The sequence below is a fragment of the Uranotaenia lowii genome, chromosome 1, assembly GCF_029784155.1.
Source record: "Uranotaenia lowii strain MFRU-FL chromosome 1, ASM2978415v1, whole genome shotgun sequence".
Lineage (NCBI taxonomy): Eukaryota > Metazoa > Arthropoda > Insecta > Diptera > Culicidae > Uranotaenia > Uranotaenia lowii.
This window is the reverse complement of record NC_073691.1, coordinates 109914800-109941994: the sequence shown is the minus strand read 5'-3', so window position 1 is coordinate 109941994 and position 27195 is coordinate 109914800. Positions and strand designations below refer to the sequence as shown.

The 27195-nt window shown below is 35.8% G+C and overlaps 1 protein-coding gene and 8 long non-coding RNA genes across 9 annotated transcripts in view; 5 read left to right on the top strand and 4 right to left on the bottom strand.

Annotated features, from left to right (window-relative positions):
• The window catches only part of LOC129737798 (uncharacterized), a 51973-nt gene that overhangs the window by 20348 nt on the left and 4430 nt on the right, over positions 1-27195 (bottom strand). The gene's annotated exons all lie outside the window — the stretch shown is intronic.
• On the top strand, positions 3643-4964 carry LOC129738601 (uncharacterized). Its single transcript, XR_008735573.1, has 3 exons — positions 3643-4152; positions 4209-4390; positions 4503-4964. It is a non-coding gene; the product is annotated as an uncharacterized LOC129738601 (long non-coding RNA).
• Positions 10274-11656, top strand: LOC129738600 (uncharacterized). The gene is made up of 3 exons (XR_008735572.1): positions 10274-10783; positions 10840-11021; positions 11134-11656. It is a non-coding gene; the product is annotated as an uncharacterized LOC129738600 (long non-coding RNA).
• Positions 13056-14001, top strand: LOC129738593 (uncharacterized). The gene is made up of 2 exons (XR_008735565.1): positions 13056-13456; positions 13540-14001. It is a non-coding gene; the product is annotated as an uncharacterized LOC129738593 (long non-coding RNA).
• On the top strand, positions 16907-18342 carry LOC129738599 (uncharacterized). Its single transcript, XR_008735571.1, has 3 exons — positions 16907-17416; positions 17473-17654; positions 17767-18342. It is a non-coding gene; the product is annotated as an uncharacterized LOC129738599 (long non-coding RNA).
• On the bottom strand, positions 20659-26418 carry LOC129738597 (uncharacterized). The gene is made up of 4 exons (XR_008735569.1): positions 26240-26418; positions 21354-21655; positions 20967-21125; positions 20659-20833 (listed from the first exon to the last, which is right to left on the bottom strand). It is a non-coding gene; the product is annotated as an uncharacterized LOC129738597 (long non-coding RNA).
• On the bottom strand, positions 22186-22882 carry LOC129738602 (uncharacterized). The gene is made up of 3 exons (XR_008735574.1): positions 22711-22882; positions 22537-22641; positions 22186-22419 (listed from the first exon to the last, which is right to left on the bottom strand). It is a non-coding gene; the product is annotated as an uncharacterized LOC129738602 (long non-coding RNA).
• On the bottom strand, positions 25709-26109 carry LOC129738592 (uncharacterized). The gene is made up of 2 exons (XR_008735564.1): positions 25974-26109; positions 25709-25913 (listed from the first exon to the last, which is right to left on the bottom strand). It is a non-coding gene; the product is annotated as an uncharacterized LOC129738592 (long non-coding RNA).
• Positions 26395-27176, top strand: LOC129738594 (uncharacterized). The gene is made up of 3 exons (XR_008735566.1): positions 26395-26430; positions 26580-26793; positions 26857-27176. It is a non-coding gene; the product is annotated as an uncharacterized LOC129738594 (long non-coding RNA).

The following is a 27195-nucleotide window of genomic DNA, read 5'->3' as shown; positions in this document are numbered from 1 at the left end:
ACCGTGAAGTTTTGATGCCAAAATAAATAAGATGGTTTATAAAAAATAATGTTCTTCGAAAAACAAATACTCCTTTCTTTAAGAACAAATAAAATAACTTCTCCTAGAGAAATTGATATATGGATATTGTTTTAAATATTTAAAACAAGAGTAGATTAGCTGAAAAATATTTAAAGTACTAGCTGCAAAAATGGTTATTTATCATTTCCCTTCATCTTAAATTACTATACTCGCTAAATTTGAAATACTCAGAGCCCGGCTACCTTTTACTCAGACGTCACCACATGTATGAAGCAGCCGACGGCTGATCTTAATGAACTCAGAAATCAGCGGAAAGATTACTCAGACGGCAGGAAATTCGCCACTCAGAGAACTCGAGTGCTTGGAGGCGACAACTGAGTAAATGTTGAACAGTTTGTGCGAGGCGGTTGAACTTGGTTGGTTTTGTGCAGCAAAAACTTGAAATTGTAAATGGTGAATATATTGATTTTAAAGGTAATTTCTAGATGTTGATACGGTTTTATTTATATTACAGAATTCTGCGACGATGTGATGATGGTCCAAATAGATTTGCCATCTAGTACGGCATAATGGGTTCCGGCCCGGGAGACGAAACCCGACGGGCAAAAAAAATTCAAAAAGTTTGAGGATATTTTTTAAAATAAAAGTGTATGAACAATATTTTGACTTTTATTATTCATCAATCAACAAATCCATCATTTGTCTGAATAATAATACAGGTTTTAGTTATTCTAGCATGAAAAAGCGGCCAAAAACCGCTTCAGAATTATTCGCGCATTCTGAGTAACCATGACTCAGTTGTCGCGAAAAGGGCTGTTAGTCAGTTCTGAGTAAAGGCCGCCCGCATAGCTAAATACTGTACGCTGAATCTTCAGAACTATTCCATTCTTATAACATTAATAGTACTGACTCGGATTGCGACTTTGCTAAATGTGCTTTAGCTAGAAATAGCACAATATTATTTATGAAAGATTCGGTTGATGATCTTAAGCATAAATTGCGTATTTTTGGAAAGCGCCGAAAAGATCAAAAAATATTTTTGGAAGATACAATGAATAATCCGAAAATCAAATTGAATATTTTAGCAACGCACCGTCAGCTTCTTGCTGTCACCCCGCATAGCTAAATACTGTACGCTGAATCTTCAGAACTATTCCATTCTTATAACATTAATAGTACTGACTCGGATTGCGACTTTGCTAAATGTGCTTTAGCTAGAAATAGCACAATATTATTTATGAAAGATTCGGTTGATGATCTTAAGCATAAATTGCGTTTTTTTTGCAACGCGCCGAAAAGATCAAAAAATATTTTCAGCTTCTTGCTGTCACTTCAATACACGTGGCCGAATTGCAGCGAAAAAAGTTTCACCCGACTGACTGTGCCGACGTTTTCTGTCCTTTTAATTTTGGTTCCAGAACCGGAAACTTGCTACGTAAGCTCAGGAAGCTTAAGCTTCGACGTTGACCAACACACACACCAACAAGGTAAGTTACCGCTTTTTGATAGAAAGAAATTTGAACTTATTTCTGTTTATTTTTTCCCCACAGGTTTCTGGGCAGATCCACCAAGGCTTGCGGACAGAAACAAGGATAAGAAGGATCGACGTAGAAGCAGCTTAACCATAGGCAGCCGGTAGGTACTAAATAGGCAACATCCAGGACGAGCCGTAACACCCATGAAGAAGATGCTACTCCAAACATCCGGAATCCGCTGTTATTCGGAACATCAAGAAGAGGCTGTAGGAGTCATTTAATAAGTATGTTGAGATATACTTCATTCACAACAAGAGAATAAATGCAATATCTAGACTAAATCTGTTTAATTGTTTCCGAAAACAGAATTAAAACTAATTAAAATTGAGAAAATCCTATGAATCCTTCCATTGTTGATTGAGGATATGCTGTATCGTCATTATTTTATGGGTGGATTATTTAAAAAAGATAATACGTATGATCGAACTGGTTCAAAAAAAATTAATCTTCATTTAATCGTAACTCTACTTAACGACCCGTTCATTGTATCGTTAGGTGTGTCCAAACGATTCCAATACTATTTATATAATCGTCCATTTATAATCCATTACTATAAGAGTAATCTTTATGGTGTCTCGGGAAAAAGATTACAGGAACGGTCAATTTATGATACTGATTTATGCGGGCGTTTAGTCAGAACTGAGTAGGTGCGGTTTTGGCGACAACTGAGTAACCACACAGAAAAAAATAATGAATATTACGTGTACTTGAAAATGGTTGCACGTAAAATAATAAAACCTGTAAAACAATAAACCTGTAATTTTCAATGTATTTGATTGAAAGATAAAATAAATCCTTAAATATTACAGCAGATGTCCTGTAACAAAAAGGAGCATGACATTTGCTGTATTTTTACAGGCCACTCAATTTAATTTTAAGTCAACATGTCTTTTAAAGCCTTTCATCGTTTCTCGTGTCTGTGCGTCCAGTTAGCAAAATTATTTCTTACTTCAGTTAGCACTTAACCATTTGGTCTTGAATTTAGCTCAACTTGAGTAAAAAAACTCAATTGCTACTAACTTACGTAATTGGAGTAACACGAACTCAAACTTTTTGCCTGTGATCAAACTGTGGTCGTTTTTTGTTTTGTTTTTCTCATTCGGTCGGTCGCGAATTCGGTGCGAGCAAAAATGTCAAATTGGATTCCCTTGGAATTTGCTACAATTGTGCTAGTTTTTGGTTCCGATGCGTGCAGTTCATCACCGGGTTTTGAAAATGACGATTAAACTGTCCAGTCTACTCGCTACCGGGAGGACATTAGTTGCTGCTCGTATGAGGCGAGTGTTTACCAAATTTGCATAGGAACTGCAGCGGCGCAGTTTTTGTTTTGATTCCGGAACCGTGCATACAGGATTCCCTGCGAAATGGGAAACGAGGTAAGTGAATAAGTGTTCCAGTTCCATAGTAATCTGAGTGTGCGAAAACTGCTCACAGTGCTTCGTTCTAGTTCGGAACTATTTTTCAACCTACCTTCCGGAACAGCCAGTCGGGCACAACTTAAAAACTGGTTGCAGTGCTTTTCCAATTTCTATTCAGCTTTGCTAATAACTATGAAATTTCTAACGCTTCGTAACCAAAGGTGTTCCAAATTCAAATTAAATACAGCGAACAATCTTCACTTCGAAAATATTGGTACCGAATTCAAACGGAGAACTGTGGCCAGTTTTCCTCGCTATTCCGTACTAGCTGTTTCAAAAGCAGCAGCAAGAATTTGAAGGAAACAAAGTTGTTGTTTTGTTTTTTTAGGACTTCTCAAGATACTGCAATTATGCTGCTGTGTATGCGCGGGAAGTTGAACATGGCGCCGTCATCTTTAAATTTACATATTTAGCATTCAGAGGCAGGGTAAGTTAAACTTGGCGTTATTCCAAATGCTTTCAAAAGTACCCATATTAGTTAAGCTCTAAGATTCAGAATCTTAATTGAAGTTTTTGTAATGTATAAAAAAGAAAACAAATCACTTAGTGTGTTTGAGGTTTTTTTTTTCAAACACTTCTTTAAAATATGAACAAGACAATTTAGTTCTCTAAATATTTAAAGTCTTTTCCTTAAGCCGAGTTTCAATGCGATTGCGTTTGATCAGTTCGATTCGTTCAAACATTTCGAGTCGTTCGAACAACTTGTTTGAACGGTTCGGTTTGTTTGAACCGTACAATTCGTTTAATCGATCCGCTTGAATCGAAAGATTTGCTCGATCAGTTTGAATCGTACGATCCATTTGAACTGTACAATCTGTTCGATCCGTTAAATCTGTTTGTTGATTCAAAATTTCAAGAACAACTCACAGAGTAGTATGTTTTACATTTTATTTAAATTTGGAACATACCTATTTGTTTAATCGTTTAGCAAAATGTAACTTCTAATCAAATTCATATTTTGATTTCTAACTATTTTTCCTCTTAAAAATTTCAGCTAATCTGATTGGTCCGGCCTATAACTGTATCTTGCCTCCTTCGTTAATGACTCAGCAACGTCACGGTCCACTGCCAAGCTCGTTTGATTCGCGCATTTAATTTTGGTTATTTTGATGACATTGAGGAGACCGCAAGCCACTATTGTATTAAGACGTTTCGTAAACGAGTTCTAGGGAATCGATGTAAGTTTGATATGCGTCAATAATTTTATAAATTTTATTTTACCCTTTTTTTCTAGAATGGTATTGGTCTCTCACCCAGACTCGAAGGTCGGTCTGGAGATAAAAGTGGTGTCGTATGCCCTCAGATGTAATTTCGTTCATACCAGTATGGAAACTCGGGATACCATAATGTTAGCATGAAAGACTCAGGGCTCCGGAAACCGAGACACAACCGATAAAAAAAATTACGTCGTTAATTGTAAGTTAAAAATAACAAGGCGGTCCAGAATCAGTCCGTTGCCCTATTCGTACACAATTTATTGTTTCACAGTCTTAGAGGCTTTTAAATTACAGATTCCATTTCTTTTCAGACATCACCATCTGCCGTTAAAATATCTTAAACTACTAAAAGAAAACAAACCGGACCAGCTGCTAGACCGTGCGAGATTTGGATTGAATCGGCCAATCGGATAAAGACGCAAAAGATCGACGACAGTAGCGGCACCGATGGGGATGAACCGATTGGCAACGACGACGATGAAAATGATGTTGAAGTCGTTTCGGTCCGTTTGTGGTAGAATTTTACAACCCTTTGCGAAGTTGGACAGCATGGACTTGCCAGATAGCTGATACTCCGGGCAAAAAGCCCTAATTTTTTCGCAACTTTGGGTCGCAGAAAAATCACCGATCAATCAGTGTTGATTGTGCCCTGCCAATAGTTTAGAGTGTAAATATTGGGAATTTCTAAACTGATTCATAAATATTAATGATTTTTGAACAATTCATTGATTTTTTTTGGTATTTCGGGCATCAGTTCCTTACGACGAGCTGTTTTGTTGGGTTGAACGCTCCAAGGTATACAATGTACACTCAAGTAACAATATTAAGGTACTCATCTTTGAATCCTCGCAGGGTCATATTTGATTCATATAGACATGAACCATACTACCCACAGAGTGTTCACTCACTATTACTAAGGTAAAAAAGCCATTAAAACGTAATTCCGAAATTGTTCAGTGATGCATTGAGGTTATTATAATAAATAATAATGTATATACGAGTACAATTTGTTTTATTCAATAATGAAATTCCTTCCTATTATAATGAATCAAAACAAACAAATTACGTGCACTTTTTTTTCTAAAGGTCGCTTGAAATTACAGGTCCCTTGCAATTACAGATCGCTTGCAATTACAGGTCGCTTGCAATTACAGGTAGCCTGAAATTACTGGCCTGTAATTTTAAACTTGCCTGTAAATTTCCATGTCCTCGACCTGTAAAATTACGGTAAATGTCCTGCTCCTTTTTGTTACAGGACATTTACTGTAATTTTACAGAAAATAATTTTTTCTGTGCACCACTCTGAACTGAGTAGCTGAAAGTTAGCGAGTAATCATGATTATACAGTTCAAAATATGTCGACTGGAAAAGAAACGCAGCTGCCAGATCAAAATCAGTTGCTTGGACTCACAATGAAAACTCCTAGAAAAATTTATAGCATCCTAACATCTGTAACCAAAGCAAACACTCAACTGCTGAGCACAGAACATTTATATTCAGAAAAAGGTAAATTTTACTTGTTCAATCTGTAACATGAGCAAGGATTAAATAATAAATATGACTCTAGAACAAATTTATCTTACATTAAAGTGCTTTTGAAATAAAATCTTTGGTGCTTATTCTGCGAGTCACGTGACGTGGATTTGTCGGGTCAACATGATTTGACGTCAGTGAAAGTCGCCGGCGCTGATAGCGATGAAAACTCCGGTTTGTGGATTCGGCAATAAAAATAATTGAATGGTTTTATGACGCTGTTAAAAATTTTAATTGAATGCCACATACGAATTATTTCATAATGATTTAAACAACAATAACCTTATAAAAATTATTCTTTCAATTCCCTATAAATTGATTTACATAAATATTATTTTCTTTCCTATCCATAAAGTTTTTTCTCAGTGTAAATCGCATCCCGTTCGTCGCGTGCTCTGTGAACGATCCTGAAAAATGTTCGCGCGAAATTCATTTTAGGTTCATGCAAAAATCGCTCGCTCGCTCGCTCGCTCGCTCGCGTGCACTGTGTTTCTGCCCTTACTCACTAATTTCATTGAAAAGTTAAGAAGTAAATTCTTGAATCAATCTTCAAATCATTATTTTGCAAGAGAGGACAAAACTTGAAGTCATCGGAATGAAATATTATTATTCTTAGTATTCATTGAGATTGAATTAATTACGAGCGTTAAAATCCCAGACAAAACAAAAAACAATCTACATTATTGAAAACACATTTTTCCATAGCCTGAGAATTAACAAATTTGGCATGACGAAGATTTTTGATGCGATAAATGCGTCTTTGATACTTTCACGCAGAAAAAGAATGGGGGATGGTTTCAACAAAACGTTTTGTTATTTTATTTATTCTTTTAAAAGCAGATTTTTGGATGGCATTCATAAAAAATTGGAATATGAATAAACGAGAAATTTTGTTGTTTTTACACGCTCATTATTTTTTGCCTCAAATTCAAATTTGGTTTTTATTTAATACCAATATTAGGTTTATTCGATGAACGTGTGACTCAAAAACGATAAACGAAAAAAAAGAAAAAAAAAGATGAAAATTTCTCAGCTTCCGAACACAACAGCTGGAGAAACCGTCGAGGAGGCCCAGGAGGACAAAGAATGCGGCTGTAAAGGTAGGTTTAAAAGTTTCTAATTAGCCCGAAAACAGCTCAAACCGGCTGGGCGAACATCATTGCTCATCAATTTTCTGTTCCAGATGCTTCGACTCAAAGCGTGCCACCTACCTTTCCGCTAAACTGTATGCAATCGAGCTGCTGGAGTAGGTGTTGGCCGTCGGGGAACGCATCGGATCGTCCAGTGCGTAGCCACATCGCACATCTGGTACACAATGAACATCTCCACCAGGGAGGCGAAGAGCAACCCGACCACGGTCTTCCCGATGGCAGCCGCTAGGATGCTCGCCTGCGTAAAGAAACTAGCGGTTCAGTCCTCGATGTTGGCGTTCATAGTTAGGACGCAGCAGCCGTCCTACGGGTCCGTCGGCGTAATGTCTTTCGTCTGGCTCCGGCTCAGGGTCAGGCCGACCCTGCGAAGCAACTAGCTCTATACCGATTCAGATAAAATAATCTATTTTGTAGTTAGTGAACAATTTCAATAAATTTTTTTTTAAAATGTGATTGATCTTTTTAAAATAGAAATAAAAAAATGCTAGACCACATATTAACAGACAAACCTTTTGTTTAATTTCGAATAAAAAAAAAAATAGATTGTTTTCAAACATCACAATCTTATTATTTTATAACCAGATTTGCTTTTTAATCTTTACGCAAAATTTTATTATTTTGAAATAAATCATGGATCATTTTTAAAAAGGGTGTATTTTAATTTCAATTAAACGATAAGTTTAAAGCAAATCGATATTTTTTGTCAGGGCTACCAGAAATATATTTGTGCATTTTTCCAACCAAAAATTTTATTATTTTTGGTCGAAATCTTATTATTTCCACAATATATTTTTCTGCGTGTTATATGCTGGTCGAATTCAATTATGTTGTCGTTAAAATGTAACAAATCGTATATGAGAAGTTAAAAAAAGGAGTTGTGTACGGTGAATAATCTATTATAGGAAATAATACCATTCGCATCGCAAAAAATTGGACTGCACACTCATAACTGCGAAATTTGTGCGATCTGTCAAATCAGTATAAAATCTGACGGTTTTCTACACGCTAACCGCTATTCAGTTAAACTTTATACGGATAACTCCGACTGCAAAACATTGCACGAAATCCAACATTCCATGAATGATCGCTACCGTGTCGTCGAACTCTAAACTTATTTAAACAACTACAGGTTTTCATTTTTTTTTTCGTGAATTTGTCCGTTGATTGACCCCATTGCAAACAGGTTTTTTTATTATTCATTTTTCCGTGATTTTAACCGCTGATTGACCAAGCTCAAGGCAAACACAATTTTTTGTTTTATAAACAATAGATAATCCGATAATAATATTTAGTATACATGTTTGTTTGACAACTTTTTATTAAATCATCTTTCAATGTTTTCCGCTTGTTCATCCGATTTAATTTCGTAGAACAATGCTCATTTTTTTGTTGAATACTGTTATTTTTTTTACAGTGGTACCCTACGGGAGCCCAAATCAGCTACACACTACCAAAAAAATCTGTAAAATTACATCACATATGATGTAAATAAAAAGAAGCATCATATATGACGGAATTTTCAGTGCAAGTTGGATATTACACGCCTGTAAAATTTGCAGACGTGTAATTTAAAAGTGATGTAATGTTTACACCACTGAATTAAAATAACGTTCCAATTGGATTTTTTTGTTTACTTTTCAGTAATATGATTCAAAGAAGATCTCTCAATAAAAAAAAAACAATCTTTTTGTACACACCAGATTACATTTATTTTAAACCTAATTTTTTACTGTTTTTTTCACATCACAACTCAGTAAAAATAGTGTTTCTTTCAACAAACTTCTCTTTGGTAAAAATTTAGAAATTTTTTTAACCTCCACAATACCTGGCCCGACATTTGAAATTGCCTGCCACTTTTGCCACTTTTTTGATCTGCCACTTTTGCCAACCATGGCTACGATCGTCACCATTTCCATCTGGCGGAGTCTTTCCCGGAACGGACTTTGCGAATCTGTTAGAATGAAAACAAATTGTTTGAAGCATATTTACACAGAAAAAAATAATGAATATTACGTGTACTTGAAAATGGTTGCACGTAAAATAATAAAACCTGTAAAACAATAAACCTGTAATTTTCAATGTATTTGATTGAAAGATAAAATAAATCCTTAAATATTACAGCAGATGTCCTGTAACAAAAAGGAGCATGACATTTGCTGTATTTTTACAGGCCACTCAATTTAATTTTAAGTCAACATGTCTTTTAAAGCCTTTCATCGTTTCTCGTGTCTGTGCGTCCAGTTAGCAAAATTATTTCTTACTTCAGTTAGCACTTAACCATTTGGTCTTGAATTTAGCTCAACTTGAGTAAAAAAACTCAATTGCTACTAACTTACGTAATTGGAGTAACACGAACTCAAACTTTTTGCCTGTGATCAAACTGTGGTCGTTTTTTGTTTTGTTTTTCTCATTCGGTCGGTCGCGAATTCGGTGCGAGCAAAAATGTCAAATTGGATTCCCTTGGAATTTGCTACAATTGTGCTAGTTTTTGGTTCCGATGCGTGCAGTTCATCACCGGGTTTTGAAAATGACGATTAAACTGTCCAGTCTACTCGCTACCGGGAGGACATTAGTTGCTGCTCGTATGAGGCGAGTGTTTACCAAATTTGCATAGGAACTGCAGCGGCGCAGTTTTTGTTTTGATTCCGGAACCGTGCATACAGGATTCCCTGCGAAATGGGAAACGAGGTAAGTGAATAAGTGTTCCAGTTCCATAGTAATCTGAGTGTGCGAAAACTGCTCACAGTGCTTCGTTCTAGTTCGGAACTATTTTTCAACCTACCTTCCGGAACAGCCAGTCGGGCACAACTTAAAAACTGGTTGCAGTGCTTTTCCAATTTCTATTCAGCTTTGCTAATAACTATGAAATTTCTAACGCTTCGTAACCAAAGGTGTTCCAAATTCAAATTAAATACAGCGAACAATCTTCACTTCGAAAATATTGGTACCGAATTCAAACGGAGAACTGTGGCCAGTTTTCCTCGCTATTCCGTACTAGCTGTTTCAAAAGCAGCAGCAAGAATTTGAAGGAAACAAAGTTGTTGTTTTGTTTTTTTAGGACTTCTCAAGATACTGCAATTATGCTGCTGTGTATGCGCGGGAAGTTGAACATGGCGCCGTCATCTTTAAATTTACATATTTAGCATTCAGAGGCAGGGTAAGTTAAACTTGGCGTTATTCCAAATGCTTTCAAAAGTACCCATATTAGTTAAGCTCTAAGATTCAGAATCTTAATTGAAGTTTTTGTAATGTATAAAAAAGAAAACAAATCACTTAGTGTGTTTGAGGTTTTTTTTTTCAAACACTTCTTTAAAATATGAACAAGACAATTTAGTTCTCTAAATATTTAAAGTCTTTTCCTTAAGCCGAGTTTCAATGCGATTGCGTTTGATCAGTTCGATTCGTTCAAACATTTCGAGTCGTTCGAACAACTTGTTTGAACGGTTCGGTTTGTTTGAACCGTACAATTCGTTTAATCGATCCGCTTGAATCGAAAGATTTGCTCGATCAGTTTGAATCGTACGATCCATTTGAACTGTACAATCTGTTCGATCCGTTAAATCTGTTTGTTGATTCAAAATTTCAAGAACAACTCACAGAGTAGTATGTTTTACATTTTATTTAAATTTGGAACATACCTATTTGTTTAATCGTTTAGCAAAATGTAACTTCTAATCAAATTCATATTTTGATTTCTAACTATTTTTCCTCTTAAAAATTTCAGCTAATCTGATTGGTCCGGCCTATAACTGTATCTTGCCTCCTTCGTTAATGACTCAGCAACGTCACGGTCCACTGCCAAGCTCGTTTGATTCGCGCATTTAATTTTGGTTATTTTGATGACATTGAGGAGACCGCAAGCCACTATTGTATTAAGACGTTTCGTAAACGAGTTCTAGGGAATCGATGTAAGTTTGATATGCGTCAATAATTTTATAAATTTTATTTTACCCTTTTTTTCTAGAATGGTATTGGTCTCTCACCCAGACTCGAAGGTCGGTCTGGAGATAAAAGTGGTGTCGTATGCCCTCAGATGTAATTTCGTTCATACCAGTATGGAAACTCGGGATACCATAATGTTAGCATGAAAGACTCAGGGCTCCGGAAACCGAGACACAACCGATAAAAAAAATTACGTCGTTAATTGTAAGTTAAAAATAACAAGGCGGTCCAGAATCAGTCCGTTGCCCTATTCGTACACAATTTATTGTTTCACAGTCTTAGAGGCTTTTAAATTACAGATTCCATTTCTTTTCAGACATCACCATCTGCCGTTAAAATATCTTAAACTACTAAAAGAAAACAAACCGGACCAGCTGCTAGACCGTGCGAGATTTGGATTGAATCGGCCAATCGGATAAAGACGCAAAAGATCGACGACAGTAGCGGCACCGATGGGGATGAACCGATTGGCAACGACGACGATGAAAATGATGTTGAAGTCGTTTCGGTCCGTTTGTGGTAGAATTTTACAACCCTTTGCGAAGTTGGACAGCATGGACTCTGCCAGATAGCTGATCCTCCGGGCAAAAAGCCCTAATTTTTTCGCAACTTTGGGTCGCAGAAAAATCACCGATCAATCAGTGTTGATTGTGCCCTGCCAATAGTTTAGAGTGTAAATATTGGGAATTTCTAAACTGATTCATAAATATTAATGATTTTTGAACAATTCATTGATTTTTTTTGGTATTTCGGGCATCAGTTCCTTACGACGAGCTGTTTTGTTGGGTTGAACGCTCCAAGGTATACACTGTACACTCAAGTAACAATATTAAGGTACTCATCTTTGAATCCTCGCAGGGTCATATTTGATTCATATAGACATGAACCATACTACCCACAGAGTGTTCACTCACTATTACTAAGGTAAAAAAGCCATTAAAACGTAATGCCGCAATTGTTCAGTGATGCATTGAGGTTATTATAATAAATAATAATGTATATACGAGTACAATTTGTTTTATTCAATAATGAAATTCCTTCCTATTATAATGAATCAAAACAAACAAATTACGTGCACTTTTTTTTCTAAAGGTCGCTTGAAATAACAGGTCCCTTGCAATTACAGATCGCTTGCAATTACAGGTCGCTTGCAATTACAGGTAGCCTGAAATTACTGGCCTGTAATTTTAAACTTGCCTGTAAATTTCCATGTCCTCGACCTGTAAAATTACGGTAAATGTCCTGCTCCTTTTTGTTACAGGACATTTACTGTAATTTTACAGAAAATAATTTTTTCTGTGCACCACTCTGAACTGAGTAGCTGAAAGTTAGCGAGTAATCATGATTATACAGTTCAAAATATGTCGACTGGAAAAGAAACGCAGCTGCCAGATCAAAATCAGTTGCTTGGACTCACAATGAAAACTCCTAGAAAAATTTATAGCATCCTAACATCTGTAACCAAAGCAAACACTCAACTGCTGAGCACAGAACATTTATATTCAGAAAAAGGTAAATTTTACTTGTTCAATCTGTAACATGAGCAAGGATTAAATAATAAATATGACTCTAGAACAAATTTATCTTACATTAAAGTGCTTTTGAAATAAAATCTTTGGTGCTTATTCTGCGAGTCACGTGACGTGGATTTGTCGGGTCAACATGATTTGACGTCAGTGAAAGTCGCCGGCGCTGATAGCGATGAAAACTCCGGTTTGTGGATTCGGCAATAAAAATAATTGAATGGTTTTATGACGCTGTTAAAAATTTTAATTGAATGCCACATACGAATTATTTCATAATGATTTAAACAACAATAACCTTATAAAAATTATTCTTTCAATTCCCTATAAATTGATTTACATAAATATTATTTTCTTTCCTATCCATAAAGTTTTTTCTCAGTGTAAATCGCATCCCGTTCGTCGCGTGCTCTGTGAACGATCCTGAAAAATGTTCGCGCGAAATTCATTTTAGGTTCATGCAAAAATCGCTCGCTCGCTCGCTCGCTCGCTCGCGTGCACTGTGTTTCTGCCCTTACTCACTAATTTCATTGAAAAGTTAAGAAGTAAATTCTTGAATCAATCTTCAAATCATTATTTTGCAAGAGAGGACAAAACTTGAAGTCATCGGAATGAAATATTATTATTCTTAGTATTCATTGAGATTGAATTAATTACGAGCGTTAAAATCCCAGACAAAACAAAAAACAATCTACATTATTGAAAACACATTTTTCCATAGCCTGAGAATTAACAAATTTGGCATGACGAAGATTTTTGATGCGATAAATGCGTCTTTGATACTTTCACGCAGAAAAAGAATGGGGGATGGTTTCAACAAAACGTTTTGTTATTTTATTTATTCTTTTAAAAGCAGATTTTTGGATGGCATTCATAAAAAATTGGAATATGAATAAACGAGAAATTTTGTTGTTTTTACACGCTCATTATTTTTTGCCTCAAATTCAAATTTGGTTTTTATTTAATACCAATATTAGGTTTATTCGATGAACGTGTGACTCAAAAACGATAAACGAAAAAAAAGAAAAAAAAAGATGAAAATTTCTCAGCTTCCGAACACAACAGCTGGAGAAACCGTCGAGGAGGCCCAGGAGGACAAAGAATGCGGCTGTAAAGGTAGGTTTAAAAGTTTCTAATTAGCCCGAAAACAGCTCAAACCGGCTGGGCGAACATCATTGCTCATCAATTTTCTGTTCCAGATGCTTCGACTCAAAGCGTGCCACCTACCTTTCCGCTAAACTGTATGCAATCGAGCTGCTGGAGTAGGTGTTGGCCGTCGGGGAACGCATCGGATCGTCCAGTGCGTAGCCACATCGCACATCTGGTACACAATGAACATCTCCACCAGGGAGGCGAAGAGCAACCCGACCACGGTCTTCCCGATGGCAGCCGCTAGGATGCTCGCCTGCGTAAAGAAACTAGCGGTTCAGTCCTCGATGTTGGCGTTCATAGTTAGGACGCAGCAGCCGTCCTACGGGTCCGTCGGCGTAATGTCTTTCGTCTGGCTCCGGCTCAGGGTCAGGCCGACCCTGCGAAGCAACTAGCTCTATACCGATTCAGATAAAATAATCTATTTTGTAGTTAGTGAACAATTTCAATAAAATTTTTTTTAAAATGTGATTGATCTTTTTAAAATAGAAATAAAAAAATGCTAGACCACATATTAACAGACAAACCTTTTGTTTAATTTCGAATAAAAAAAAAAATAGATTGTTTTCAAACATCACAATCTTATTATTTTATAACCAGATTTGCTTTTTAATCTTTACGCAAAATTTTATTATTTTGAAATAAATCATGGATCATTTTTAAAAAGGGTGTATTTTAATTTCAATTAAACGATAAGTTTAAAGCAAATCGATATTTTTTGTCAGGGCTACCAGAAATATATTTGTGCATTTTTCCAACCAAAAATTTTATTATTTTTGGTCGAAATCTTATTATTTCCACAATATATTTTTCTGCGTGTTATATGCTGGTCGAATTCAATTATGTTGTCGTTAAAATGTAACAAATCGTATATGAGAAGTTAAAAAAAGGAGTTGTGTACGGTGAATAATCTATTATAGGAAATAATACCATTCGCATCGCAAAAAATTGGACTGCACACTCATAACTGCGAAATTTGTGCGATCTGTCAAATCAGTATAAAATCTGACGGTTTTCTACACGCTAACCGCTATTCAGTTAAACTTTATACGGATAACTCCGACTGCAAAACATTGCACGAAATCCAACATTCCATGAATGATCGCTACCGTGTCGTCGAACTCTAAACTTATTTAAACAACTACAGGTTTTCATTTTTTTTTTCGTGAATTTGTCCGTTGATTGACCCCATTGCAAACAGGTTTTTTTATTATTCATTTTTCCGTGATTTTAACCGCTGATTGACCAAGCTCAAGGCAAACACAATTTTTTGTTTTATAAACAATAGATAATCCGATAATAATATTTAGTATACATGTTTGTTTGACAACTTTTTATTAAATCATCTTTCAATGTTTTCCGCTTGTTCATCCGATTTAATTTCGTAGAACAATGCTCATTTTTTTGTTGAATACTGTTATTTTTTTTACAGTGGTACCCTACGGGAGCCCAAATCAGCTACACACTACCAAAAAAATCTGTAAAATTACATCACATATGATGTAAATAAAAAGAAGCATCATATATGACGGAATTTTCAGTGCAAGTTGGATATTACACGCCTGTAAAATTTGCAGACGTGTAATTTAAAAGTGATGTAATGTTTACACCACTGAATTAAAATAACGTTCCAATTGGATTTTTTTGTTTACTTTTCAGTAATATGATTCAAAGAAGATCTCTCAATAAAAAAAAAAACAATCTTTTTGTACACACCAGATTACATTTATTTTAAACCTAATTTTTTACTGTTTTTTTCACATCACAACTCAGTAAAAATAGTGTTTCTTTCAACAAACTTCTCTTTGGTAAAAATTTAGAAATTTTTTTAACCTCCACAATACCTGGCCCGACATTTGAAATTGCCTGCCACTTTTGCCACTTTTTTGATCTGCCACTTTTGCCAACCATGGCTACGATCGTCACCATTTCCATCTGGCGGAGTCTTTCCCGGAACGGACTTTGCGAATCTGTTAGAATGAAAACAAATTGTTTGAAGCATATTTACACAGAAAAAAATAATGAATATTACGTGTACTTGAAAATGGTTGCACGTAAAATAATAAAACCTGTAAAACAATAAACCTGTAATTTTCAATGTATTTGATTGAAAGATAAAATAAATCCTTAAATATTACAGCAGATGTCCTGTAACAAAAAGGAGCATGACATTTGCTGTATTTTTACAGGCCACTCAATTTAATTTTAAGTCAACATGTCTTTTAAAGCCTTTCATCGTTTCTCGTGTCTGTGCGTCCAGTTAGCAAAATTATTTCTTACTTCAGTTAGCACTTAACCATTTGGTCTTGAATTTAGCTCAACTTGAGTAAAAAAACTCAATTGCTACTAACTTACGTAATTGGAGTAACACGAACTCAAACTTTTTGCCTGTGATCAAACTGTGGTCGTTTTTTGTTTTGTTTTTCTCATTCGGTCGGTCGCGAATTCGGTGCGAGCAAAAATGTCAAATTGGATTCCCTTGGAATTTGCTACAATTGTGCTAGTTTTTGGTTCCGATGCGTGCAGTTCATCACCGGGTTTTGAAAATGACGATTAAACTGTCCAGTCTACTCGCTACCGGGAGGACATTAGTTGCTGCTCGTATGAGGCGAGTGTTTACCAAATTTGCATAGGAACTGCAGCGGCGCAGTTTTTGTTTTGATTCCGGAACCGTGCATACAGGATTCCCTGCGAAATGGGAAACGAGGTAAGTGAATAAGTGTTCCAGTTCCATAGTAATCTGAGTGTGCGAAAACTGCTCACAGTGCTTCGTTCTAGTTCGGAACTATTTTTCAACCTACCTTCCGGAACAGCCAGTCGGGCACAACTTAAAAACTGGTTGCAGTGCTTTTCCAATTTCTATTCAGCTTTGCTAATAACTATGAAATTTCTAACGCTTCGTAACCAAAGGTGTTCCAAATTCAAATTAAATACAGCGAACAATCTTCACTTCGAAAATATTGGTACCGAATTCAAACGGAGAACTGTGGCCAGTTTTCCTCGCTATTCCGTACTAGCTGTTTCAAAAGCAGCAGCAAGAATTTGAAGGAAACAAAGTTGTTGTTTTGTTTTTTTAGGACTTCTCAAGATACTGCAATTATGCTGCTGTGTATGCGCGGGAAGTTGAACATGGCGCCGTCATCTTTAAATTTACATATTTAGCATTCAGAGGCAGGGTAAGTTAAACTTGGCGTTATTCCAAATGCTTTCAAAAGTACCCATATTAGTTAAGCTCTAAGATTCAGAATCTTAATTGAAGTTTTTGTAATGTATAAAAAAGAAAACAAATCACTTAGTGTGTTTGAGGTTTTTTTTTTCAAACACTTCTTTAAAATATGAACAAGACAATTTAGTTCTCTAAATATTTAAAGTCTTTTCCTTAAGCCGAGTTTCAATGCGATTGCGTTTGATCAGTTCGATTCGTTCAAACATTTCGAGTCGTTCGAACAACTTGTTTGAACGGTTCGGTTTGTTTGAACCGTACAATTCGTTTAATCGATCCGCTTGAATCGAAAGATTTGCTCGATCAGTTTGAATCGTACGATCCATTTGAACTGTACAATCTGTTCGATCCGTTAAATCTGTTTGTTGATTCAAAATTTCAAGAACAACTCACAGAGTAGTATGTTTTACATTTTATTTAAATTTGGAACATACCTATTTGTTTAATCGTTTAGCAAAATGTAACTTCTAATCAAATTCATATTTTGATTTCTAACTATTTTTCCTCTTAAAAATTTCAGCTAATCTGATTGGTCCGGCCTATAACTGTATCTTGCCTCCTTCGTTAATGACTCAGCAACGTCACGGTCCACTGCCAAGCTCGTTTGATTCGCGCATTTAATTTTGGTTATTTTGATGACATTGAGGAGACCGCAAGCCACTATTGTATTAAGACGTTTCGTAAACGAGTTCTAGGGAATCGATGTAAGTTTGATATGCGTCAATAATTTTATAAATTTTATTTTACCCTTTTTTTCTAGAATGGTATTGGTCTCTCACCCAGACTCGAAGGTCGGTCTGGAGATAAAAGTGGTGTCGTATGCCCTCAGATGTAATTTCGTTCATACCAGTATGGAAACTCGGGATACCATAATGTTAGCATGAAAGACTCAGGGCTCCGGAAACCGAGACACAACCGATAAAAAAAATTACGTCGTTAATTGTAAGTTAAAAATAACAAGGCGGTCCAGAATCAGTCCGTTGCCCTATTCGTACACAATTTATTGTTTCACAGTCTTAGAGGCTTTTAAATTACAGATTCCATTTCTTTTCAGACATCACCATCTGCCGTTAAAATATCTTAAACTACTAAAAGAAAACAAACCGGACCAGCTGCTAGACCGTGCGAGATTTGGATTGAATCGGCCAATCGGATAAAGACGCAAAAGATCGACGACAGTAGCGGCACCGATGGGGATGAACCGATTGGCAACGACGACGATGAAAATGATGTTGAAGTCGTTTCGGTCCGTTTGTGGTAGAATTTTACAACCCTTTGCGAAGTTGGACAGCATGGACTCTGCCAGATAGCTGATCCTCCGGGCAAAAAGCCCTAATTTTTTCGCAACTTTGGGTCGCAGAAAAATCACCGATCAATCAGTGTTGATTGTGCCCTGCCAATAGTTTAGAGTGTAAATATTGGGAATTTCTAAACTGATTCATAAATATTAATGATTTTTGAACAATTCATTGATTTTTTTTGGTATTTCGGGCATCAGTTCCTTACGACGAGCTGTTTTGTTGGGTTGAACGCTCCAAGGTATACACTGTACACTCAAGTAACAATATTAAGGTACTCATCTTTGAATCCTCGCAGGGTCATATTTGATTCATATAGACATGAACCATACTACCCACAGAGTGTTCACTCACTATTACTAAGGTAAAAAAGCCATTAAAACGTAATTCCGAAATTGTTCAGTGATGCATTGAGGTTATTATAATAAATAATAATGTATATACGAGTACAATTTGTTTTATTCAATAATGAAATTCCTTCCTATTATAATGAATCAAAACAAACAAATTACGTGCACTTTTTTTTCTAAAGGTCGCTTGAAATTACAGGTCCCTTGCAATTACAGATCGCTTGCAATTACAGGTCGCTTGCAATTACAGGTAGCCTGAAATTACTGGCCTGTAATTTTAAACTTGCCTGTAAATTTCCATGTCCTCGACCTGTAAAATTACGGTAAATGTCCTGCTCCTTTTTGTTACAGGACATTTACTGTAATTTTACAGAAAATAATTTTTTCTGTGTAGCTTTATCTAACCACTTATTCTAAAAACTTACCATTCCACAATGAACGCACAATCAAACAACACGGCAGCGCAAACATCCGACAGGTCAAAAAACTTACGACTTGCTTTCGTGTTTGTTTTTTTTTTTTCATTTTCAGTGCTGTCAAGGATTCAATAATTTCTAATTTACAATAAAAAATCGTGTTCCGTGTCATGTAAGATTCAATTCTTCTATCTTCAGAGTTGTTAAGGATTAAGTTTATGCAATTTTCTGTGACATGTAATTTTCTGTGACATGTAATATTTTGCACTACGAAACAATCTGTAAAATTACATCACATATGATGTAAATAAAAAGAAGCATCATAAGTGACGGAAATTTACAGTATGAAATCGCGTTCTCTGTCATCTAATATTAAGGGTTTTCAATTTCAGTGCTTTTAAGGATTCAGATTTTTTTTCTGTGTATCGCAGAAATAGAAAAAAAGAGTGGATCAGCAATATTGTGCAACAGTAGGCAAGGAGTACCAAAAGTTTCTCATTGGTGGGGGGTGGAGACGGAGCGCTTTTTGACACACGGTAAACAAAGTTACTCTATTCTGTATAAAAATCCATACAGATTCGAGAAAAGTGTCTCCACTTAGTTTTATGTTTGGGCACTTTACACAGAGCGTGAGCAAAAAGCTTTTACACATTCGAAAGCTTTTAGCCACACTCATCCGATAAAGGAACGTTAAATTTACCTGGATTTTCACGTAGCCGCTCTTTACGTGAATTTTTGCTTGGTTTACATGAAGCACTTAGGAGTTAGTAAAAAATCACTTGATCCTTACGTGAAATTCACATAGTTGAATGCTGTCAAAATAAAGACACATTCGATTTACGTGAGAATCCAGTGAACCGTCAAATACAGAGAGATTTCGTGCATTCTATGTGATGTTCACGTAAACCTTTATGGAACATTCACGTAAAATCTGTGTGAAGGAATACAGTTCTCAATATGGCGCGGATCCGACAGTTGGTGCATGAAGAACAAATTAATCTGGGTGATAGAGAAGCTGATATCTATTTCGTAAGTAATAAAATTTTGTTGTGTGGTTCATGGTTTACATTTTTATTTCTTCCATAGGGTTGAAAATTGAGGCGGAAGCAACCATTAATGAGGCAAAACAAATGCCATATGGATTTTAAAAAGTGGCAGGAAATTAAATGAAAATTGAATGAAGTGAATTATAAAAAGGGTCAGAAAATGGAAAGTGCATATAGTTTATAATTTACTCGAGCAATAAAGTTTACTTTCGAAATCAAATCATTTTTAGTTAAAATATCCGGAAAACCTCCCTATACGTTAATATTACAATAAAATCTACGTGAATTGCACGTAGCAGAACGAATCCCTAACCACATTTGTACTACGTTGATTGCACATTCAACTCATATGAAAATTACGTGAATTCTGCTTGCTGCGCGAGCTCTGTTTGCTACCTGAAATTCACGTAGGTTTCACGTGATTTTCATGATGGCAAAAATCCATGTACATTTTCACGTAGCGTTCATGTGAAAAGTTTTTTCGGTGCAGTTAGTCAATAGTCCTATTTGCCGCTGGTAGTGTTCGTGATATTATGCTGGTTGTTTCACCAACACTTTTAAGTTTTGGGACAATCAACCTCAAAAACGACCATGTGCGTCGGCCGGCTGCCCGTTTTTTGTACCGTGAGTTTTTGAGGTTAATTGTCCCGTCTCATCTGTACACGCTCAGCAAGTGTGCGTAAGAAATGTCAAAAACAACTCTATTCTGTATATTTTGACATGGGGATGCCCATTCATTTTTGAAATTCTTCCAAAAAGTAAGTTTTTTTTAAATAAAAAAAAAAATTAAATAATTTTCTACCTATCAAGCTTGTAGGAAATGATTTATTGTCTTTTTACATTGTCTTTTACATACATTTAATAATACAGCCAATGATATTGCATGTAAGCAAATTTTGCGTCTCGCGAAATGTTTTCCGTCACCAAGTTGCATGTTCTCGGATGCCGATTTCTGCGGTTCCGGCACGAATTTTCTTCCATACGATCCAGCCAGCTGGGTGTGTAGCGTATCTGAAAAAAGAATTGAATTTTGATATTGTGAATAAGTTATGTAATGTCAATTGAAAATGTGAAAATCTAATTATATTAAAGAAAAATGGCAAATTGTAATAATTAAGGCTAATGAATCAAACTTTTTAGCTACCTTTTGTACATTTGCGATGAGCTGTTCATGGTGAAACGGCTTCTAGGTAAACAGGAGTAGCACCCTCAAGCCGGCAGAGTCTAATGGGCCATGGCATTCAGCAGGTTCTACGGGCATCACTCTGGACTTGTACTCTGAAGTGATTTCGGATGGGTGTACCTGTCGATTTAGAATAGAATTACAATAAATAAAAAACACATACCTACACATGAATACGTGATATAATCAATAGCATGAACTAGTAAAGTAAATTTAAGGTAACTAAGTGATGTTTAAAATAAAGTTATTATAGTCTAACTCGGAATGATAAAGACTTAAATCAAGGTGCATCATAGAATTTTTAATCGAGGGTCGGAAATGGAAAAATTGAATAAAAATAAAACAAACCTGTTCCATTATGATGATGAATAACTTAATCTATCTTCTGCATAGCTAGATTTTTGAAGCGATTTTCCCTCATATGCTTTGACGAGTACTTTGGTGGTAGCGGTGATTTGTCTAAAAACGGATGCGGAATTGAAAAAAACGGTTGCTTCAAAAAAGAGCACTGGAAATTTTTCACAAGTTTCTGAAGATTTTTTGTTCGAGCTTGTACATCAGTTAATCAGTGTTTAAATCTCGAATGCTCTCAACATCCAGAACGGATCCGTGCGGTCCAGCATAGATTGAACTAGAAAACGTATCAGTATCTGAAAAGAGATTGAATTGAAATTTTTGAAATTATAAATAATCTGCTTTGTTGAATGAAACTTTTGATGCACTTGATGTTAAGAATTATTGAAGCCAATATTATAATGTATATAGCTTATTATAAGAATTAAATTAGTAAACTTGTTTTTCAAAATTGATTCAAAAATAAATCAGAGTCCAAATTTACTCTCAAGGCAGGGTCTAATTCAGATTACAAAATTGATACATCAATATTTATATAACATTTGAAATTCAGAATCTGAATTGCGATTTGTGGTGACCGAGATTAATTTTAAGGATTCGCAATCAAGGTTTATGTAGAGTAACAAATTAAGCAAGCATATAAAAAATGTTCAAGGGCACCATGGTCAAATGATCATATTTGACATTCTTTTTTTTTCAGGAAAATAATAAAAATAATTATATTGTTCCTCACAATAGTTTGACATTAAGAACGAGAACAGGAAACATTATGTCTACAACCTGCTGTACGAAGTGTATACTTCGAAATCAAACTAGGTTTCTCTGGCATCGTAAAAAAAATAAACATCAGTTGATTTTTAAAATTTAGGAATATCTCCCTCAACTGGCCCGATAAAATAAACTCTGCTTTCAAGGCATACAACAGCCCAACTATTTCCATTTTGCCGACGTACTCGATGAGATTGAACGCCATCTCGACGTAGTCCTGGACCCAATAGATTTTGGATGAGTGGTTTCGGTCGATTATTTTCACAAAACACCTACTGTGAATGCATTTTACCTGTAGATTGAATGAGATTGTGATTTAAGGAAGAGTATAGTATAATTTTTTTTTTTTGCTTATTAAGAAAATTGTTTTCGTCTGATCACATGAAATTGATTTATTGTCTAAGCTCACCTTTTTGCGTATTTGAAGAGGCTCGATGCCTAAAGTGCTCAATGTATGGTGCTTAATGCACTTTCTGCAGCTTTCCTCCGGCAGCATCTCGGAACAGGAACCAATCTTCAAATCAAAACAGACACAAGCTGATGAATAATATTTAATGTAAAACATAAAAAAAATATAACAAACCTGAACCAATCATAGCGCCATGAACCTCCAGTCAGCTGCCTTCCGGATAATTGAGAAAATATTTAAGTGGTTATCATTCTGCTGGCTGAAATACATAAAACCGTTTTTTTTTTGTTCTTCGAAATTCTATGCAAAGAATGTTTGTCGACGAATTCTGCATCTTTCTCATCTATCTTCCGGATTCTGATTGCTGCCCGGAAACGGTCACATTACCTCTCATATCTGTGGGTGCTGGCAATTCCACTGTGCTTACATGCTGTAGTGGTATATAACTTGAGCTGGTGTGATACTTTTGCGCAGCATTTCGTGGCCGTCATCCATCATCCACGGCAGCAGATCAGCAGCGGCACGTAAAGGTATCAACCCCCCTCGACGGTGACCCACAAGTCAGGACCAGGCTTGTAATTGGTCACCATCGTTTGAATTTTTCCGGAGACAACCACCACACATCGTTCGTGACAATCGTGGAGAGCGCAATCGTTTGATCGGAGAGCAAAAAAATGTAAAACGAAATTTTGATCTTTTTTGTGATTAGTCGTTTGACTGTCATCCCTCTTGCGTAGATAATCGAGATAATCATTCCACATTGTTCGACCAACACATCCAAACATCACCCGGCGCTGCAGAGTGAGGAATTTTTTTTTCAACAGGAGGGAGTGAATAGAAAAGATTGCATTTGCTTATTGAGTCTGTAAGTTCTGCTGCGTGAAAGAGATAGGCGATGTCGTAAACTGTCGGGAATGATGGTCGTTTGACCATCAAATTATTCCTCTCGTGTACCAAGACACGAAATTTTGTTCGACAATCACACAAAGAAGAATGAATGTCGTTTCGTTTGATGGTAGTCGACTGTTCGGCAAGTTTTCGGTCGCATTCGTTTAATGGCACGAACAATGATACTGATAAAAGCAGGCTGTGCGACTGTCAGAGAAAATGTCGATGGTTTACAAGTCTGGTCAGGACCGAAGCAGCCAGGCTAATTCCATCCGTTGTCCTCCACAAGGTTGCACAATATCCAATAGTTTCATCCATTTCCGCAAATGTCCAATCGCGTTGTGCGATGCAGAAAAAGAAAATCGAAACAAGGATCCTTAATTCCAGACGGCCGAAAACAACAGATTTTTTTCAATTTACTTACCAATTTCCGATGAAAAATGATCTTAATTCGATTGTCCAGCAAACGGACAACTTAATTGGAGCCTATATTTTTATTATTTACTCGATCTAGTCACAACAATTCCTATTTCAATTGTTATCATTTCAAACCACCATCAAAAAGTTTTTAAAATTCGCTTGGACATCCCCTTCCAGCACAATTCCAACAACAACAAGCTTTTTATGCAGAGCTGAATAATCAAGTTTTAGTTTACAAATGTATTTCTGCAACCCAAAACTACCCAAAATTGAATTGGGAAAATACATATTTTGAGCAACAATCGGTTAGTTCTAATGAATGTGTTATTGCAACACATTTTATATGTAACTCAATTTTTCCGTGCAGCGAATTGTTCGCCTACCATGCCTACGATTACGATTGCCTGTCACAAGATGGACGATTCCGTGTATTCACGCAGAGTAAACTTGAATTTTGGAACGAATTAAATCTGACTTTGATTCAAAACATTCATTTTTTTGAATCCAGCTCCTGTTTTCTTTGAATCAATGAATTATAGTTTTGATTGAAAAGAATAATTTTTGAAAGACAGAATAAGTTTTTTGAATTGAATAACTTTGGACTTTCCCAAGCAACATTTTAAACTCTGAATGGTTTTATAAAAAAAAATAGTTGTTGTATAAGGGATTTATAAAGTATTGTTTGCTTTGTAACGTAATTTATAAGGAACTCTATATGATTGCCCTTTAAGATAGCTTAAAAACCACTATAGAATCTTTTTATAGAACTCCTGTAAAATTTTGTGTTGGTTTTATAACCATTAATTTTTTTGGTTTAGAAGAGCGCTTTAAAGCAATTATTAAACCTCTCTAGAAAACCAACATTGAAGAAAACAACAACAAAGAATGTTTTATAACCTTCAATTTTTTTGGTTTAGTAGAGCACTACAAAGCAATTATAAAACCTCTCTAGAAAACCAACAAAGAACGACAGTCCAAATCCGATCGAAATGTCAAAATGTGTATGTATATGGCATCGTCTCAAATGTTTACCACCAAATGGAGTATTTAAATCAGCGGGCTTTGTTATGTAAACAAACTGAGATTCTCGTTCTTTTGTGAAAAGTAAAAACGATTTCCCGTGATTTGTTTTTAGATACAAATCTATTCGGGAAGTTTAAAATATACATATTTGATCTAAAACGGCATCAGCCTTCTAAAAGCAACCGAAAGCCGCATTCTGAATTATTGGACGCGATGCAAAAGGCCGGTAAATCTTTCAACAAACGATTCCTCACGCATTTCAAGTGAAACTTAGTTGCATTTCTCAGCCGATATATGTCGATCGTGATCAATGCTAGTAAAACAATTTAAAGATGATAATTTCAACTATAACAAGATATGTTTTCCATCACTATCCGAGAACCCCTAGAAAGCCATTCTCAGAAGCAGATTACAGAAAAAAAACTAGACCCGAATAGAAAAACATTGTGAAAAAACCATGAAGATCATTTTCACACTGCCATGGATTATATGGTTGACACTATGAATATGATGGTGCATGAAACCTTGAATTTACTGTGAAGTTAATCTTTTTCGACGTTGAAATTTATGGTTTTGGCGAAATTAACCATGAAAAAAGGGGGTTGTTAAGCAACTTAACAATGAAAAAATCAACTTTTTTCCATACATTTCGGAACACAAAACGATATTATTTATGGTTATTTCAGCTTCCAGTTTTTTACAAGGGAATCGTAATATTCATTTTACTTTCATTGTTTTGACGATGATCATTAATTTTCACGGTTTTTTCATGGATTTTCATTTTTTTTTGCTTCAGGTTATCGTGCATTGCTTAATCATGGAAATTAAAAAAAACAAACAGTTTCATATATGTCAAAATATTTATTCACGAATCACAAAACACTTAATAATTTACATGAAAATTTCTTTGAGAGTCAGTGTTTTTTTGCAAGTTGTATGCAAGTATGTCTTCCAGCTCAGGTTGAGCATTCCGAAATCCAGCGTCACGGCTTCATTGATAGCGTGATTCTCCGTGGACTGATCTGCTTCAATATCGTCTGCTTTTCCTGAAATAAAATAAAACATAAGTTTGCTACAGCTTAATCCTTGAGATCGCTAAAACTTACCATTTTTGGAAGTGAATTCTCTTGGGAAAAATTTTTAGCAAAACATTTTTCTAACACCATCGCGTACCTACCACGCGCACCAAACCTGCGATGAAAATTTTCGTTTTGACAGCAAATGCTACACGCTCATTTTGAAATCCAACTAATAGGCAGAACATACAGTGAAAGAATATATTTGTACAATGGTTTTCACGATAACTGTAATATTCATGGTAATTTCATCATCATATACAAATTTTACCAAAAGTATAAGATTTTGATCTTACATTGTTATTCACTGTTATGATAAAAATTATTGTTTATTTACTGTAATACCGCGGTCTTGGCTATTCGGGGACTTTATTTATAACTCATTATTATATTTTTCATCACGAATATCACTATTTGTATAATTTATTGACACATCGTCCGGATTGTTTTTTTGTGCTATACACGCAAACTGTCAAAAACTTACCGAGTAAGTTATTTTTACGCAACCGAGAGTTTTTTGGTATTTTCTTTTGTTTGCATACTTTTTGTTTCTAATTTTGTATGCATCTCAAAAGTTTTTCCCAATTAACTTTCAGGGTGAGTACTTTTGAAGTAGCCATTTTGTTTTTTTCTCAGTCAGTTGTTGATGCTGCGGGTTGTTCCGTGTTTCGCATCGAATTACGGAACGTTGTCCGAAGAGTTCTATCGATGGCAGTGTGGACATTACCCAAGGAATAGGTCACCGAGCAATCCAGCCTTCGTTTGGATGTCGATTACAGCTACTCCCGGCGAATCATCGGCATTTTCGAAAATTCGTTTTCAATCCTCCGGCCGGAAGCAACCGAATCAGGTCAGTGAAGAAATAGGATTTAAATAAATAACTAGATTATTAAAACTAATTTTACTACGACAGGAACAATGAAAACCGCACCAGGGTGCTCACAGTGCATTCCCCCTGAAACACCGGAACATAAAAAAGCACGGAGCCAAACTTTTCCCTATCCAGCTGGACCTCAGGCAGGATACAGGCAAAGGGCTCGTAAAACGGCTGGGCCTGTTGCCACTAGCACCACTGCTGTCCTCAAAAAGGCCGAGCCAGGATGTTTCTTTGGAAAAAAAAATGACCCCTCAACTGGATGAGGTTAGAAATTACAATTTTTTATAAATTGCCATTTTAATTACAAAAAAAAATGAATCTGAAAAGTTTTACCGATTCAATAGTGTTGAGTTTTCCATTTCATGGAATCCCGAA